Here is a 17341-nt window from a genome sequence, read left to right on the forward strand (position 1 = left end):
CATTCCAACCTTATGCAGTCCTCTGGGCATGATCAAGTCATTATTCAGAAAACTTGGGTACTAATAACAGCCTACCCAGGGTAATGCACCACTAAGAGGCAGAGCTGAGATTTGAACCCGGGCCTAGAAGCTGATTCTAAATCCAGTGCTTGTTCAACTACTCTTGATCCATAAAAGGTGCATTACTTCCCTAAGACCACAATCATGAAATGTGGATTTTTTTTTTCTCTATTAGACAATGGAGTCCATGTGACTTAACATGAATAACTTCTCAACACACAGGGCAGGAGAGGAACTGGAAGAGATCACTTATTCCATCCCCAGATTGCTTACTGACCAACACCAAGGCAGAACAGGGCTCTAGCAGAGCCAGGGAGTATCACCCGCTGCAACCAGCCCCTGGAATGAATGACCCATGTACCACTGGCACGTGACTCTTGCCTGTACCATCATGCTCTGTGCTCCAGTCCATCCCTGGACTTGGCAGAAACTCTCACTCCCTAGATCCCCCTCTCAGCTTCACCTCGAGAAATGCCCTCCTCTCTCCCTGACTTTCTGCAAGCTCATGTAAGTGGGCTTCTGTGAGCCTTTAGTGATTTCCCCAGGCAAAAACCATCAATCAAAGTCTGTGCTTCCATAGCAATTTGCACCTGAAATATGGCATCTATCACTTGACAGTAAAAGGAACTATTTTTCTTTCTTACTTTCCGTCTGTGAAATCTCTAAAGGCAGGGAACAGAGTTATTTGTCTCTCTAGAGGCCTAGCACAGGTCCTTAATAATGTTCAGTTCGATGGAATGGAATTTATTTGAATTGAATTAAACTGGCACACTAACACAAAATTTAGGCACGGATATGCTCTGGGGTATGTGATAAGGAGCATTTGGTAATCAAAAGGCCAAGAAGCAAATATTCTCATAGCCACATCCGGGTTTGCAAACCATGTTGTTGAATATGTGTATTGTGTGCAAGGCAGCCACAGCTGGTGTATAAGATGTATAATTTTGTGATATAAAAATGTGATAGAATGAGGCAATTTTCACATTATGCCTAAAATATTGTGTCAGTGAGATGTTTAACATAGACACCATGTGTTGTTGACAGAGTTGACTCAAAGTAGAACTATAAATTTAACGATAAGTTTGAGACAGTCTTTTAAACGGCTGGGAATAGAGTCAAGGATCCTCTCCAGGGGTCTGTTCTAGAAGTCTGTTTTAGATCCTTAGTGATCAGCCAATAATCACACACTCCTTGGGGCTTTGTATCTATCATCTCATGCCATCCTCCCCACACACGTAGGAGGCAGACACTATTGCCTTCCCACTTCTTGGATGGGGAAACTGAGGCAGCTTGCGGTTAAGGAACCTACCCAAGGACTCAGAGGTGGTGAGTGGTGGAGCTAGGATCTGCACCCAGGCCCCAGAGTCCATGCTCTGTTTAGCACCATGGACTATACTCTAAGTTGCCCAGTCAATCTGCCTCAAGCGAACATGTCCTTACATCTAGTGTAATCTGAATGATCACATAGTTAGCTCTTGATTTCCAGTTGCGTCCGCTGTGGAAGACAGAAAAAGATATTCAGCACTCTCTTTATAATCTCACCATGCATATTTGAAGACCAGTTTTTAAGTTGTTTCTGAGTTTTCCTTCTGTAGTTTAAACAATTCCGATTAGCTTAAAATTTCTCCAAGAGATCCTCTCACCCCATCTCTTAAGTCACCTATAGTTTTTGGGATACACTTTATTTTGGGGGGTAGACTTTCTAAATGATAAAGTTCAAAATGGCATAGGGGTGTTCTTCAGTTAGGGCCTGACCAATGCCATACATGGGAAGAGGATTCAGGAGTTTGGCTTATCTTTTCCTCATTAACATTCCAGCATTCCTAGTGATTCTCTATTGCTGAGTCATTTTGTACTTGTGATACAACTGCTAACTTTGAAAACTCCATAATATTTTTTTAAACAGTAGCTCTTATAAGTCATTCTTCATCTTGAATTTGTGGTATGGATCTTTTTTCTTTTCCTGTTTTTTTTTTTTAGTTTGTCAAGGCCAATCTGAAAGGGACATACTGAGTTTAGTTCTCACTGTCTGGGATGTTAGCAACTCCACCTAATTTGGTATCATTCACCAAACACAAGATGCTTTTTCTCAACTCTATCATGTGGGTCACCGAGGAAACTATTTATATAAACCTCTTTTCCCATAAATATACTTTTCTGGCTTCCAGATACCATGGGAGTGATGAGCTGAGTTCACATGTTAATTATTTCCAAGAACTGCATTTGGTTATCTGAGCTTTATGCCATTTTATGAAGGAACAATCAAAACTCATTTCCAAGTCTGAAGAAATGCTGCTGTTTGGCTTCAGTTGCTGGAGGACAACCAAAGCTGAATTTACCCTAAATACAGGAGGGACAGCAATGTTCTTTGGAAGCAAAAAGTTTGGCCTGGATATCTGGAATCTACTGAAAGGGCCCGACCCCAAGTCTGCTCCTAGGCTGCTGTTCCTTTTAATTATTGCCTAGCAGTGAAAAAATTACAATCTGGTAGCAAGCCAGGGCAACTATAAACTGAAGTACTGGAAGTCTTTAAACACAGGTTATCGTACTATTTATTTTAGACGTTGTCTCCTAGAAAAGTAAAGACAGGCTTTTTTTTAAAAAAGGAAGTTCTAGGGCTTCTTATTTGCTTTCCTTTTTGTAGGATGTACTGTTTATGCCAATAAATCCCAGGCCTAGCTGATGAGCAAAACCACCTGGGAAGCATTTGGTAAATGCATATGGTCAACCCCTCTCTAATCTCCATCATGATGGTGGTATTGAGAGGTGGAGGCAGGGCATCTCTATTGGTTAAAACCTCCCCCAAATTGTTTAAATTGATTATGATTAAATCCATGTAATAGAATACCAAGCAATCTTTTTAAAAATGAATTAAATCTAAACATGTTAATATGGAAGGATCTCACATTAGCCATACAGAGTGTGTAGTAAGTTTTCATTTGACATGAATTTGTTATGTATACATACTTATATATACTTACTATACTATACACACATACATGTCACACACACATATATATGTTGTGTGTGCATGTGTGTTGTGTGTAGTAACTCACAACAGGCACCAATAAGAAAGAATGCCACCTGTAGTGCCAGAACATCTGTGCATGGTGTAACCCTTTAGATGATTGTAAAGAAGGGGGTCCCAGAAAAGGGGCCAGAGTGGCTGGGTCTCAGGGGCCTGGAGCAGTGTCTATTTACCAACTTATATGGAAATATTTGAAGATATTCACAAGCAGATGAAGCTTAGTCTTTACATGCAGAAAATAATTCTGGAAGTACGCCCAAGAGACTGATACTAACAGCCTATCAATCAAGATTGGCTGATTTAAACAGAAAGAGAAATTACTGGGTAAAGAGAATATTGGGTTCAATCTGCAGAATGGCTAAGAAAATAGACTAGAATAAAGGGAGCGTGGACAACTAGCCACAGCCACAAGCAAGGCCGCACCACTGGCCCAGTCCAGTGAAACCCCTGCTGCTACCACCCGTGGTCACTAGATGCTGCTCCTGGTACCACAGCCACTTGAGGACTTTGCAGTAGCACTTAGTGCATCCTCTTGTAACCATTTAGATATGCACCTGTTCTTCCCTCTGGACTGTGAGCCTCTTAAGCATAGGAAGAGCATCTTATTAATCTCTGGATTTCCAGCCCCCAGCCCAGTCCCTGGCACAGAGTGAGGAGAATGCTAAAAGAAATGAGCAAACAGAATTTAATTGCTAGATATTACATCAATGTAGGCAGAGCGAGTGAAAGCTGCATTTAGCTGTATGTGTCACTTTCAAACCTCAAAAATGAAAAGGTGCACATGCTTTCTCATTCTCTATTCTTCTATTGAAGGCTTGTCAGATGTGGCTTCAAATAAAATGCATGGCTTGGGTTTCACGGTAGACTAGTTCTGTCCCTTTCTCTAAATTGAGCATTCGTTTTAGCAGAGATTTTTATAAAGCTATAATTCCATGAAGTTATCATCTTAACTTCAAATGTTAGATCCAGATAAAGTGGGACTAGGGGTCAACTGAACTTCCATCTCTATTGAAATATTTGTTTTGTCACATCAAAGAATGTCCAGTCACATCTCTGAACCTTTCCTAAGCAAGCAACTTGAAACCAAACATGGCTCATATTGACCAGGGTTCTGGAGAGAAAAAGCAAATAGCAACTATATATTAATAATTGCAGTCGTTTTCATACTCAGCCAGGAATCAGGGATATACATCAGAATTCTGGCTTTGCTGGAACCACAAACAAACCATGTAACCCTTGCAAGTTTCACCTGCTTCTTCTAGGCCACAGAGGAGTTAGAGACTGGGAGGCTCTGAGGACAAAGGATAATAGCATGCTCATAACAATCATGATACAAAGAACGTAGGCGGTCTTTATTTATTATTATATATATCTACCTAATACAATTCACTATAAAAGGTATAAGCTCAGAGAAATGAAAACTTATGTTCACACACAAAAAACCTGTACATGAATGTTTGCAGCTTTATTTGTAATAGCCCCAAACTGGAAATAACCCGGATGACTTACAAAGGACAAATTAAACAAACTATGGTACATCCACATAATAGAATACTAGTTAGCGATAAAAGTAAACTATTGATAAATGCAACAACCTGGGTGGAATTTCCAGAGAATCATGCTGAGTAAAAAAGTCAATCCCAGTAAATTACATGCTAAATGAATCCATGCATATAACATTCTTGAAATAAGAAGTGTATGTGGCTATAAAACATGAGGGACTCTTGGTTTTTGTTGGTGGTGGTGGTGATGGTGGTGGTGGTGGTGGTGGTTTTAGACAGCGTCTTGCTGCATCACCCAGGCTGGAGTGCAGTGGCATGATCACAGCTCCCTGCAGCCTCAACCTCCTGGGCTCAAGTGATCTTCCCATCTCAGCCTCCCAAGTAGCTGGGACCACAGGTGTGCACCACTACACCCGGCTATTTTTTTTTTTGTATTTTTAGTAAAGGTGGGGTCTCAGTATGTTGCCCAGGGTGGTCTCAAGCTCCTGGGCTCAAGCAATCCTCCTGCCTTGGCCTCCCAAAGTGCTGGGATTATAGGCATGAGCCACCATGCCCTGCCATGTTCTGTGTCTTGACTGGTTCAATATCAATATCCACTGTAAAATTGCGCTATAATTTTGCAAGATGCTACCATTGGGAGAAACTGGGTAAAGCTTTCACAGGATCTCTGTGTATTATTTCTTACAATTGCATGTGAATCAGTAATTATTTCCAAAAAAAGTTTCATTTAAAAAAGAAACAAATGAAAAGGTATAAGCAAGATAAAGCTGTAAAAATAGGAAACAAGGCCGGGCGCAGTGGCTCACGCCTGTAATCCCAGCACTTTGGGAGGCCGAGTCAGGCGGATCACAAGGTCAGGAGATTGAGACCATCCTGGCTAACGCAATGAAACCTCGTCTCTACTAAAAATACAAAAAAATTAGCCAGGCGTGGCGGGCGCCTGTAGTCCCAGCTACTCGGGAGGCTGAGGCAGGAGAATGGCGTGAACCCGGGAGGCAGAGATTGCAGTGAGCCGAGATCACATCACTGCACTCCAGACTGGGCAACAGAGTGAGACTCCGTCTCAAAAAAAAAAAAGGAAATAAATGCTTTGAGAGGTTGAGGTAGGAGGATCGCTTGAGCTCAGGAGTTTGAGACCAGCCTGGGAAACACAGTGAGACCTCGTCTCTACAAAAATTAAAAAAAAAAAAAAATGAGCTGGGTGTGATGGTGTATGCCTCTAGTCCCAGCTAATAGGGAGGCTGAGGTGGGAGAATCACCTGAGCCCAGGAGGTCAAGGCTGCAGTGAGCTGAGATCGCTCCACTGCACTCCAGCCTGAGCAACAGAACAAGACTCTGTCTTAAAAAAAAAAAAAAAAAGGGCCGGGTGCGCTGGCTCATGCCTGTAATCCCAGCAGTTTAGCAGGCCGAGGCAGGTGGATCATCTGGGGTTGGGAGTTCAAGACCAGCCTGACCAACATGGTGAAACTCTGTCTCTACTAAAAATACAAAATTAGCTGGGCGTGATGGCACGTGCCTGTAATCCCAGCTACTCGGGAGGCTGAGGCAGGAGAATCACTTGAACCTGGGAGGCAGAGGTTGCAGTGAGCTGAGATCGTGCCATTGCACTCCAGCCTGGGCAACAAAAGTGAAACTTCATCTCAAAAACAAAAAAATAAAAATCTAAAAATCTAAGCAACCAAAACACTAAGCTCTTATGATTAAGTATTAAATTTGTTTCTGTGGTTCCTTGCTGCAAAATAAAAAGAAGAAAAGATGATAGGTTATATATTCTTGTTCTCTGATCAAAATAATCATGGTACATTTTTAGGTGAGACAATCTCTCCCCTGGAAGTCAATTCTGAAAGAGTGATGAACTTAGTCTTAAAATATAACCTGCAGAGCACAAAATAAGGTCTACAGAGGCTAAGCAGACTAAGAGCTCAGATGCTGTTCATTTTAATGCTTAATAATCCATGACTGGCCAGGCACGCTGGCTCATGCCTGTAATCCCAGCACTTTGGGAGGCCGAGGTGGGCGGATCATTTGAGGTCAGGAGGTCGAGACTAGCCTGGCCAACATGGTGAAACCCTGTCTCTACTAAAAATACAAAAATTAGCCGGGCATGATGGCAGGTGCCTGTAATCCCAGCTACTCGGGAGGCTGAGGCAGGAGAATCACTTGAACCTAGGAGACAGAGGTTGCAGTGAGCCAAGATCGTGCCATTGCACTCCAGCCTGGGCGACAGAGCGAGACTCTGTCTCAAAAAAGAAAAAAAAAAAAAAAATCCATGACTTGGTTATGGGATCCTAGGAAAATAGTGATACAACTTTCAGGGCTGGTCTTACACATAAGTGAATAGATGATCATCCAGAAAATATGGCTTCAAGAAAATAAAAAAGATACTTCACAGCCCTGCTATGTCTTTGCTATGCAGTCTCTGAAAGTCCACCATTAGGGACGCACTTCTTTGGGTTAAGAATTTTTGCTACCTGGGATTCTTCTATTGAAAATTCAAGGACCAGGTGTTGCTCAAGTGATGCACATAGAAGGGGCCCCTGGGCATCTAAGAGCCTCAAGAGAACTTGAGAAAGAGCGTCACCCGCTCTGCTTTGCCAAAAGCCAAAATAACCCCCCAAACTCCTCACCTCCTTGACCCACAATGCCTTCTAGCTACTGTGCTATTTCTTTCCTTCGCTGCTCTGCAAATTCAAGGACTATGGAATTGATTTGTCCATAGTCTTGGTCTCTGCTTTCTCACCTGCCTTTCTCTACTCAGCATATTTCAGAAAGGCTGCACACCTCTGAGCCTGCATGGTTGACTGCCACATTCCCAAGTCTGAGGGCCGCTTCTCTGTTCTCACCTTACTGGTTCTCTCTGCAGCATTTCTACTCAGCTTCCCATTCTCTACTTCATGACACAGTTTTTTGTCCCATGACTCCCCATGCCCTGGGTTTTCCTGATATCTTGCTGGCTGTTAGCACATTCTGAAGCTGATTTGGGTTGTTGGAGACCATAAAGAACTTAATGCATTTTATTTGCTCCTCCTCTGCCCATTCTAATACGTAGAAGACCAGACAGCTGGGTCCTTTACCTTTTTCCCTATCTGCATTCTCTTCTTAGGTAATTGTATCCAGTCCCATGGCCAGCTATTTCCAAATCTGTATTTCCAGCTCTCATCTCTCCCTAGAAGCACACATCTGTACTTGGGTGACTAATTGGCATATCAAGCTTACCCGTCAAAACAGAACTGAAGATTTCCTCCCTCAGGCTGTTCCTCATGCACTTTCCCCTATGGAAGCATGGTATGCTCAACTGCTTGGGCCAAAAAGTTTGGAGTTATCCTTGCTTTCTCTTTTCTCATCCCCTGTTTCTGATCTGTCACTCTTATCGACTCCACCTTATCCAGGATCCATCCCCATCTTCCCTCTCCTGGATCTTCTCTGTAGCCTCTAACTGATCTCCCAGCCTCCACTCTCCACTGTCTACTCCCCTTGCCCCTGGCCCATATTCCACACAGAAGCCAGAGTCATCCTTTAAAACATTAACTGGATCACATCACTTCTTTGCCTAAAACCCTCCATCTGCTTCCCAACCCAATTAGTGTAAAAGCCCAACACCCTACACACCTGTGAAGCATAAATCATCTGGTTCTCACCAACTCCCTCATTCATCCAGAATGGCATGGAGCATGTCTGTGTAGTCATGGGGGGCATTCTTAGGGTTAGTGCAGCAGGTGCACAATAAATATTTGTTTGTCAATCAATGAATCAATGACTTAGTAAGAGAAACTTAAAATTCTACATTGGTAATAACAGCTCTGTACCTCAGGGTCCTGACTTGAAGAGCCAGCATCTATAACCACCACGCTTTCTGGTTTGCTGTGAGAAGAGTAGTAGTAGGAAAAAAATGGCCTGGTTTTAAAAATCCACACAATAGTTCTTTAATGGGTACGTGTTACAGTTTGAGTCCCCTGATGACATTTAGGGCTCCTCCTCATTTTATTCCTTGTAGGCAATGATACAAGACTCTGGAGTCCTCCAGCAAATGCTCAATTTATACCTTTCAGGTCTGCGTCAGTGTGGGGTTATCAGTACACATTGAAGGATGTGTGTGAAGGGAAAGAGTGTAGGAGAAGAGATAATTATTTCCAGGTGAAGCGACTGTATTCAGGTAGCAACCAGCACATTTAAATAGAGTCAGTGGCTCAGAGAAACCACACAAAGGAACACACTTCCCTGAATTAAAAAGCATGCAGTAAAGCCACTGCCACATCCAGGTGAGGCCTCTTTGCCCTGCTGCAGGCACGAGCTGACACTGATGTGGGTTGTCTGAGCATGTAGTGGATTTACATGCTCATTTTTTTTTTCTTGAGGGTGTGTTTTGTTCCTTTTTTTTTTTTTTTTTAACATTCTCACATTTGCATTGGTCTGTGCTTGTTGCAAAGTGAAAGAATTGGAGAAGGGAATGAAATACTCATCAGTCAACCTGCAACCACATCCTGGTAGTTTATGGAGAGTTGATATCCACTCATTTTTTCCCATTCTCTTTTCCATCGTCTGCCTTTTTTTCCATCTATAAATATTTAAGTTTGTTCCTCTGAAAAAAGGGAAGCTTAGAAAACCACAACAATATTATTACATCTAAAAATTACTGGGCACGGTGGCTCACGCCTGTAATCCCAGCACTTTGGGAGGCTGAGGTGGGTGGATCACCTGAGGTCGGGAGTTCAAGACCAGCCTGCTCAACATGGTGAAACCCCGTCTCTACTAAAAATACAAAAATTAGCTGGGCATGGTGGTGCGCACCTGTAATCCCAGCTACTTGGGAAGCTGAGGAGAGAGAATTGCTTGAACCTGGGAGCTGGAGGTTGCAGTGAGCCGAGATAATGCTACTGCACTCCAGCATGGGCAACAGAGTGAGACTCCATCTCAAAAAATAAATAAATAATAAAAAAAATTTTTTCAATCATTCCTTCATATCAAATATCCCCTCAGTATTAAATTTCCTTAATTATATATGTTTAAATAGTTGGTTTGTTCAAATCAGGATCCAAACAAGGTCTACCCATTATATTTGACTGATAGGGCTTTTTTTTTTTTTTTTTTTTTTTTTTTGAGACAGGGTCTTGCTCTGTCACCCAGACTGAAGTGCACTGGAGTAATCATGACTCACTGCAGCTAAGTTTTTAACTTTTCTTTTGTAGAGACAGGGTTTTGCTATGTTGACCAGGTGGGTCTTGAACTACCTGGCCTTAGGCAATCCTCCCACCTCAGCCTCCCAAAGTTCTGGGATTACAGGCGTGAGCCACCATGCCTGACCAATATGTCTCTTGTTTCTTTTTTTACCTAAAGGTTCTACTTCTAGCCCTTTATCCCCTTGCTATTTGTTGAAGAAACTGGGTAACTTTTTCTGTAGAGTTCTCATTTTGAATGTTTCTAATTGCATCCTTATAGTGCTATTTAACATGTTCCTCCCTCCCTGAATTTCCTATAGATTGGATGTTAGATTTAGTAGCTCAGTCTGATGCAGGTTTTGTTTTTTGGCAAGAACATTTCCTAGGTATTCCCAGTGCATACACAGGGCAACTCACAGATGCCCAGGTGTGTTGTAAAGTCCCATCAGGGGGCACCTGATGCCCAGGTGTCTCTCGAGATGTCAGCTGCCACTGATAATCAGTACCTAGATCCATTATTGCACTAAGCATTCTCAAAATGGTGACAGTCTAGCTGTATAATTCCTTTTTAATTTATTACCTGGAATATTTCTATAAAGAGAAATTTCCCCTCATCAATTATTTGGGCCGCTCTGAGGTACAATTTGGAAGGGAAATCACTACGTGCCATTTTCGGACTTGTAGGGTAGAAAAAGCCAGGGAAAAGAGGAAAAACTCAGATGAACCCTCTGGGCTACTTGGTGAGAGTGTTCCTCAAGGCATTGGTACAGGAGGAGGAGGGAACGACTAATGGAAATGAGATTTGAGATCGTCTAATCTGCGGGTCCTCATTATTCCTGCATGGATAATTATGAGTTGGCTGACTGCTGAGCTCTTAGTCTCCACGATTCCTCACCTGCCTGCCCCCTTGCTCTGTTACTGAGCTTTGTCCTTACTCCTAAATTCAGCTCTGAGGTAGAACCCCACCTTATACTTCTTGAGTCCCTCATAGCCCTAGCAAGGCACTGAGCACTGAGTCACCTATCAATGAATAACTGCTTGTAAATTCAAGGTGATAAGTTATTTATTTTATAATAATTCTCACAAGCACTTCTGAAGTGTCTATCTGGTCACAGGGCTGGATGGAATGACATAGTTCCACCCCTCAGTAAGTCTTAAATCAATAATGAACAACACTGTCCCAGATCAACATGAAGGTGCCAGATATTTGAATCAGTCTTAAATAAATACGCAAAACACACAAATGTTCCAAAGGTAATATGTTTCTGTCAGATTGCCTGCCAGATGCTCACACCAGAGCACACTCCTGCCCTGCCTTCTGTGTATGAGGATGCTCACATTCCCACCCACTTGCCAAGCCATTATCATTTCTTCACATCTTTGCCAATTCTATAGGTAAAAAAATGGAATCATATGTTCTCTTTTTTTTTTTTTGAGACAGAGTTTTGCTCTTGTTGCCCAGGCTGGAGTCCAATGGCACGATCTCAGCTCACTGCAACCTCCACCTCCTGGGTTCAAGAGATTCTCCTGCCTCAGCCTCAGGAGTAGCTGAAATTACAGGCGCCCGCCACCATGCCTGGCTAATTATTTTGTATTTTTAGTAGAGATGGGGTTTCACCATGTTGGCCAGGCTGGTCTCGAACTCCTGGCCTCAGGTGATCCTCCCACCTCGGCCTCCCAAAGTGCTGGGATTACAAGCATGAGCCACTACACCCGGCCCATTATATGTTCTAGTTTATACTTCAATTAGTAGAGAGAACTAACCCCTCTTCCCATTGGCCATTTGTGTTCCTCCTTTTGTGGCTGATTACCTATTCATGTCTCTTGCTCATCTGCATTGAGGTCCCTGTGTACTGCTGGGTGGGACTGGGTGCTAAATGCCACGATGCATGAAGTCCAGGACACTTTCAAAACAAATATCTATTGTGTTTTAAAAAGAAGAAAATACGGCCAGGTGCAGTGGCGCACTACTGTAATCCCAGCACTTTGGGAGGCGGAGGCAGGTAGATCACCTGAGGTCAGGAGTTCAAGACCAGCCTGGTTTGATAGTGAAACCCGGTTTCTACTAAAAATACAAAAATTAGCCAGGTACCATGGCATGTGTCTGTAGTCCCAGCTTCTCGGGCAGCTGAGACAGGAGAATTGCTTGAGCCTGGGAGGCAGAAGTTCCAGTGAGCCGGGATCATGCCATTGCACTCCAGCCTAGGCAACAGAGTGAGACTTTGTCTCAGGAAAAAAAAAAAAAAAAGGAGAAGAAAATGCATGTATGTAAAAAATGCTTAAAGAAAAATAATTTTTGTCGACTTACAAAATGGCTGCCCAGAGCGTGTTGGGCGCGGTTCCCCCAGCGGTCTCCGGCTGAACCGACGCTCTCGCCTCCCTGCCGAACACAGCGTGAGGAGCCCCCACTGGGGACATGGTATTTGAGTCCCTGGGCTGGTCGAGCACCAAGTCCTCTGAGGCCCGCAGCGCAGCACCGGAAGCGGCCCAGCGCGCTCAGCCCGGCGACCACCAGCTGCTGCAGACCCCTGCGCCGCTGCGCCCCGGGTTTCGCCGCACCCAAGACCCAGCGAGTGCAGCGGCGGCCGCCGAGGAAGTTCGAAAACATGGCCAAAAGAAATGCCGAGAAGGAACTGACAGGAATTGGGATAAAGAAGATGAAGCTGAAGAGATGGGAACATTCTCCGTGGCCAGTGAGGAAGTCTTGAAGAACAGAGCCATAAAGAAAGCAAAGCGCAGAAATGTTGGATTCGAATCTGACAGTGGAGGAGACGTTAAAGATTTTAAAGGTTTGGTGGTACCTTCTGGAGGAGGACGGTTTCCTGGATTTGGTAGTGGCGCTGGAGGGGAAGCCTTTGGAAGGACTGTCGAATGGAAACAACATAACCAGTGCCCCTCCCTTCACCGGTGCAAAGGCAGTGGCAGAGCACAAGGTAGCCTTTGGTTCTCTTGCTGCAAATGGCCCTACCGCCTTGGTCGATAAAAAAGTTTCAAATCCCAAAACTAATGGGGACTCTCAGCAGCCCTCCTCCTCTGGCCTTGCTTCCAGTAAAGCTTGTGTCGGAAATGCCTATCACAAGCAGTTGGCCGCCTTGAACTGCTCTGTGCGGGATTGGATAGTGAAGCACGTGAATACAAATCCCCTCTGTGATCTGACACCTATCTTTAAAGACTATGAGAAATATTTAGCAAACATTGAACAGCAACATGGGAACAATGGCAGGAATTCTGAAAGTGAATCTAACAAAGCGGCAGCTGAAACACAGTCTCCTTCCCTTTTTGGCTCAACAAAATTACAGCAAGAGTCAACATTTCTGTTTCATGGCAACAAAACTGAAGATACACCTGACAAGAAGGTGGAGGTGGCATCTGAAAAGAAAACGGACCCATCATCACTAGGAGCGACAAGTGCCTCATTTAATTTCGGCAAGAAAGTTGATAGCTCTGTTTTGGGCTCATTAAGCTCTGTCCCCCTGACTGGATTTTCATTCTCCCCTGGAAACTCCAATTTATTTGGCAAAGATATTACCCAGAGTAAACCAGTCTCTTCACCATTTCCCACTAAGTCATTTGAGGGCCAAGTGGAAGGTGACAGTGGTGAATGCAAAGGTGGAGATTAAGAAAAGAATGATGAGCCACCCAAAGTAGTAGTTACAGAAGTAAAAGAAGAAGATGCTTTTTACTCCAAAAAGTGTAAACTATTTTACAAGAAAGACAATGAGTTTAAAGAGAAAGCCATAAGTACTCTGCATTTAAAACCTACAGCAAATCAGAAGACACAGTTTTGGTGCGGGCAGACACCAATTTAGGCAACATATTGCTGAATGTCCTGATTCCACCCAATATGCCATGTACGCGAACAGGGAAAAATAACGTGCTTATCGTCTGTGTTCCAAATCCACTAATCGACGAGAAGAATGCCACCATGCCAGTCACCATGTTGATTCGGGTAGAAACCAGCGAGGATGCAGACGAGTTGCACAAAATTTTACTGGAGAAAAAGGATGCCTGAACATGCGAAGTCGGCTGCGGCATTATTGCCAAGTTGCTGCTTCTTCCACCGCCTCTTAGTCAGTTTTTCTTCTCTTCTTTGACATTCTAAGAACTTATAGATAACTTAAAACTTTTGTGAGGAAGATTAATGTGGCCAATAAAACCTTTAAATGTTAAGTATCAAGAAACTGCACCCTCCCTTCTTAAGAACTGCCTAAAGCGTAAAATACATTTGAATGCAATTTTTGGAAGATTTTTAAATGTTCGTTTGTTTATTAAACTAACCCCAAGTGATTTCTTCAAGGACTGCAATCAGGGTATCGATTCGCTTTCCCAAAGGCTCTTCCAACCCATGGGTTTTGGGGTCCACCGCCACCACCAGAGAGGCTTTTGAATAGGTGCCTGGCTGTGTTCAGAAGGAAGCTGGCCTGTATGCTTCTCTCTGGTGGGCTCAGCCGACGTGTGAGACTTGTTCTGTTACCAAATGAACCGGGCTGCCACGCTGTGACAGGCGTTTGTCCTCTGCTTTATTTTTATTTTGAAGCTAAAATGTGAGTACTAAGTGTTCACCTCAGCGTCGAATCACTGGCCTGTAACACTGTGGGCTGTTTCACGAGAATTCAAGACATGCATTTTCGTTCTAAAAAGAAATGAACAGCTTGTGAAGGAGTTTTTTGGCTTTGTAGTTTCCAGTCATGAGGTAGTGTTACTTCTTTATCCCCCTAAAGACAAAACGAAGATAAAGGGGGATTGCCAGTGATGGATTTAAAAGCACAAATTTGGTAGCTTATCATCTACACCATGGAGAGTGAACCCTTACGAAATGAAAGTCAAATGAGACCATCCTAGAAAAAGAAGATGCTCATAGGCATTTGTACCATGATCAACCCCACGCATATGAAAACTATGACCAAGTGACGTGCCTGGGAGCTTTGACACACAAGCCATGTGAATTCACTAGGAAACATGTAATAAGGTAATGGAAGAGAAAATCGTGTGTAAATTTTGCCTTTAACTTTAGACAGCAGTATATTATACATTTGATATCTGAAATATCTTTACTTTTTTAAGAGTAAGATTCCATATGTCTGTTTGGAAGGGAGCCATGGTTATGCACACGAATATCCATGTCACTTCTCCAGAGCTGTCAGGTAACTAACACGAGCATTCTTTGAAGACTCTGGGCACATGAATGAGATACAGAATTGAATGTTTGAATTTCTACTTTGATTCCTCATGAATCATTTGAGACTAGTACCAGCTGATCTTGTGTACAGGCTCAGGGTCAGTGCCCAAGGGCTCACGTGTGTGTGTTCTGATCTTCAGCGCGTAGCACATTCTCATTTAGAAAAGAGTAGTCAGAATAATTGTGGGCGGTACAGTGGCTTTTTAAAAACTACAGTCTTTAGGTGTAAGGTTTGGGGCCGGGAGCAATTTTATGATCAAATATGATGAACTCCTAAGTACCTGAGGTGTGATTGGGCCAACGTTGTCATGAGGTTCTTGCTCTACTTTCAGTGTTTTGATTCCACTGGGAGAATTTGGCCCTAGTGTGTGGCTTTGGATGAATCCGTGCAGAGAGAGGTGTGCTTGTACTGTTACAGAATGCTGTCAGACATAGCTATAGTAGGCATCTAGGGAGGAAGTGGCCATTATTTTTACATTGACGTTTTAGAATTGAGAATGCACGTGAGTTTTTGTTGCAGATGATTTATAGTAAGCAAGTGGTTGATGCCATTAATACCAGCCCTGCCCGATTGACATTAATTTTATTCAACTTTTAAAAAGATGAAGAACTAAGGGGAACAAATTTAAGTTTGTTGCAACTTAGCCAAACATGCTTCCCTGGTACCAGCTGGAATCAGCAGCTCACAGGCATCTTTAGGACACTTCAATGTATATGACACAGTACTTTGTTAGTGTCTGCATGTGTATGGAAAGTTTACAAAAAATGGCATGAAAAGATGATTGGATTTTCTTTTAAACCTGCCCCTTCTGTAAAAAATAGTTTGTATATTTTTAACTTAGTGGGTATGTGTGGCTTCCTTTTTTCCTAACATTCCCAGCAAATTTTTGCTGCTAAGACTATCACTGTTAAAGTGAAAATTACGGGGGAATATGTGATGAATATACCATAACCCAAAATGTGATGTTTTCTTAAAATCACTCTTTTATGCTTTAGGAACTGGTTGGTCTCCACTTGATTATTAGTGTAAAGAGCCTGAGTATATGTGGATTTTATTGTAAAATTTAACTCCTTGTCTTTTACTTGGGGCACGGGGCCCCTGGAGGGCTTACCTATTTTCCCCACTATGTTAACAGGTAATTCTGATTTATGCGTTATTTTAGTTTGACTTATTTTTAACAAATTATTAGAAATTATGCTTTAAAATGTTTAATGTGGACTGAAATTTTCATCTTTTGTTTGAGAATCTATGAAGTGTATCATATACGTGGCCTAAAGCAAGGTGTGTATTTTGTTATTCTGAAATTGTTTTGCATCTGGACAAATACTAAGTATCCCAGTGGCCTTTTTTTTTTTTAACCTGTGTATCCATCTCATCCTTTTGCACATTCCTAGTAAGCAAAAAAATTTGTTATGCCATCTTCATTATTCGAATTACAGACTGAAAATATGGCCAGTTTTTAAAGAAGTTTAGATTATGTTTTCCATGGAAGGACAAGTCTGACTGTTCATGGGCTGATTTTCTTTAAGAGGATTATTCTATTTTACAATTTCAATTCTAGATCACATTTTATATATGCTGCATGCCAAAAAAAAAGAAAAAGAAAAAAGAAAAAACTAACTTTTCTGGTGTGGAGGGGAAGAAAAACTAATATTCTACCTTACTAGTAGAGTTCAAAACAAGTTTTCACCGAGAGCCTTTTCAGTAAAAGTTAAACAAGTTTGTTTTTTGAGGATTTGTCAGTTATTCTATTTCAGAAGAGTCAAAATTCAAGCACGATACATTTTGAAGGCTTTACAAACTCCTAAACCCCTGATGAGTTCTCTCATTCTGGAAGTAGGAATTTGAGTAGATACTGATTTGTCCCGTAGTATGGTAGATGATGGGGAGGTCTTTTCCAATCAGGCACTCAAAACACAGGCCACTGTATGTTCTCAACCAGTAACAATCATATTGAGGACGAAGGACTCTCCGTTTGATGCAGACACAAGTGTAATGGAGATGTAAAACTTCTTAGCAATCAGATGGATAAATTGTTTGCTTTTTACTCTAAATAGGAAATTGTTTTCTAAAACTAAAATACTTGAATTGTCAGACAATATAATCTCAGCTTGTATTAGTTTTTGAATGCTCCCAAGGAGGAAGTGCAACAATCCATGAAATGTGAATAAATGAAAAGTAAACAAAAAAAAAGAAAAATAACTTTTAATCTTACTTCTCAGAACCATTGTTAATATTTATTTCCTTCCAGATCTTCTAAATATGTAAGTGTAGGTGTTTTTCACACATACGGGATCTTACTCTATTCAGCTTTTCTGTAACCTGTTTTCCTCATAAGAATCTTTGCAATCTCTTCAAAGAATGACAAATCAGTAAGAGAATGATAGTTTGTTAATAGAAAAATAAGCAAAGAGT

General features: G+C 42.2%; 1 pseudogene; it reads left to right on the forward strand.

Annotated features, from left to right (window-relative positions):
* Positions 1-12352: 12352 nt before the first annotated feature.
* On the forward strand, positions 12353-13758 carry LOC116484633 (nuclear pore complex protein Nup50-like; annotated as a pseudogene).
* Positions 13759-17341: the final 3583 nt, after the last annotated feature.

The sequence above is a fragment of the Hylobates moloch genome, unplaced genomic scaffold (genome assembly GCF_009828535.3).
Source record: "Hylobates moloch isolate HMO894 unplaced genomic scaffold, HMol_V3 SCAFFOLD_16, whole genome shotgun sequence".
Lineage (NCBI taxonomy): Eukaryota > Metazoa > Chordata > Mammalia > Primates > Hylobatidae > Hylobates > Hylobates moloch.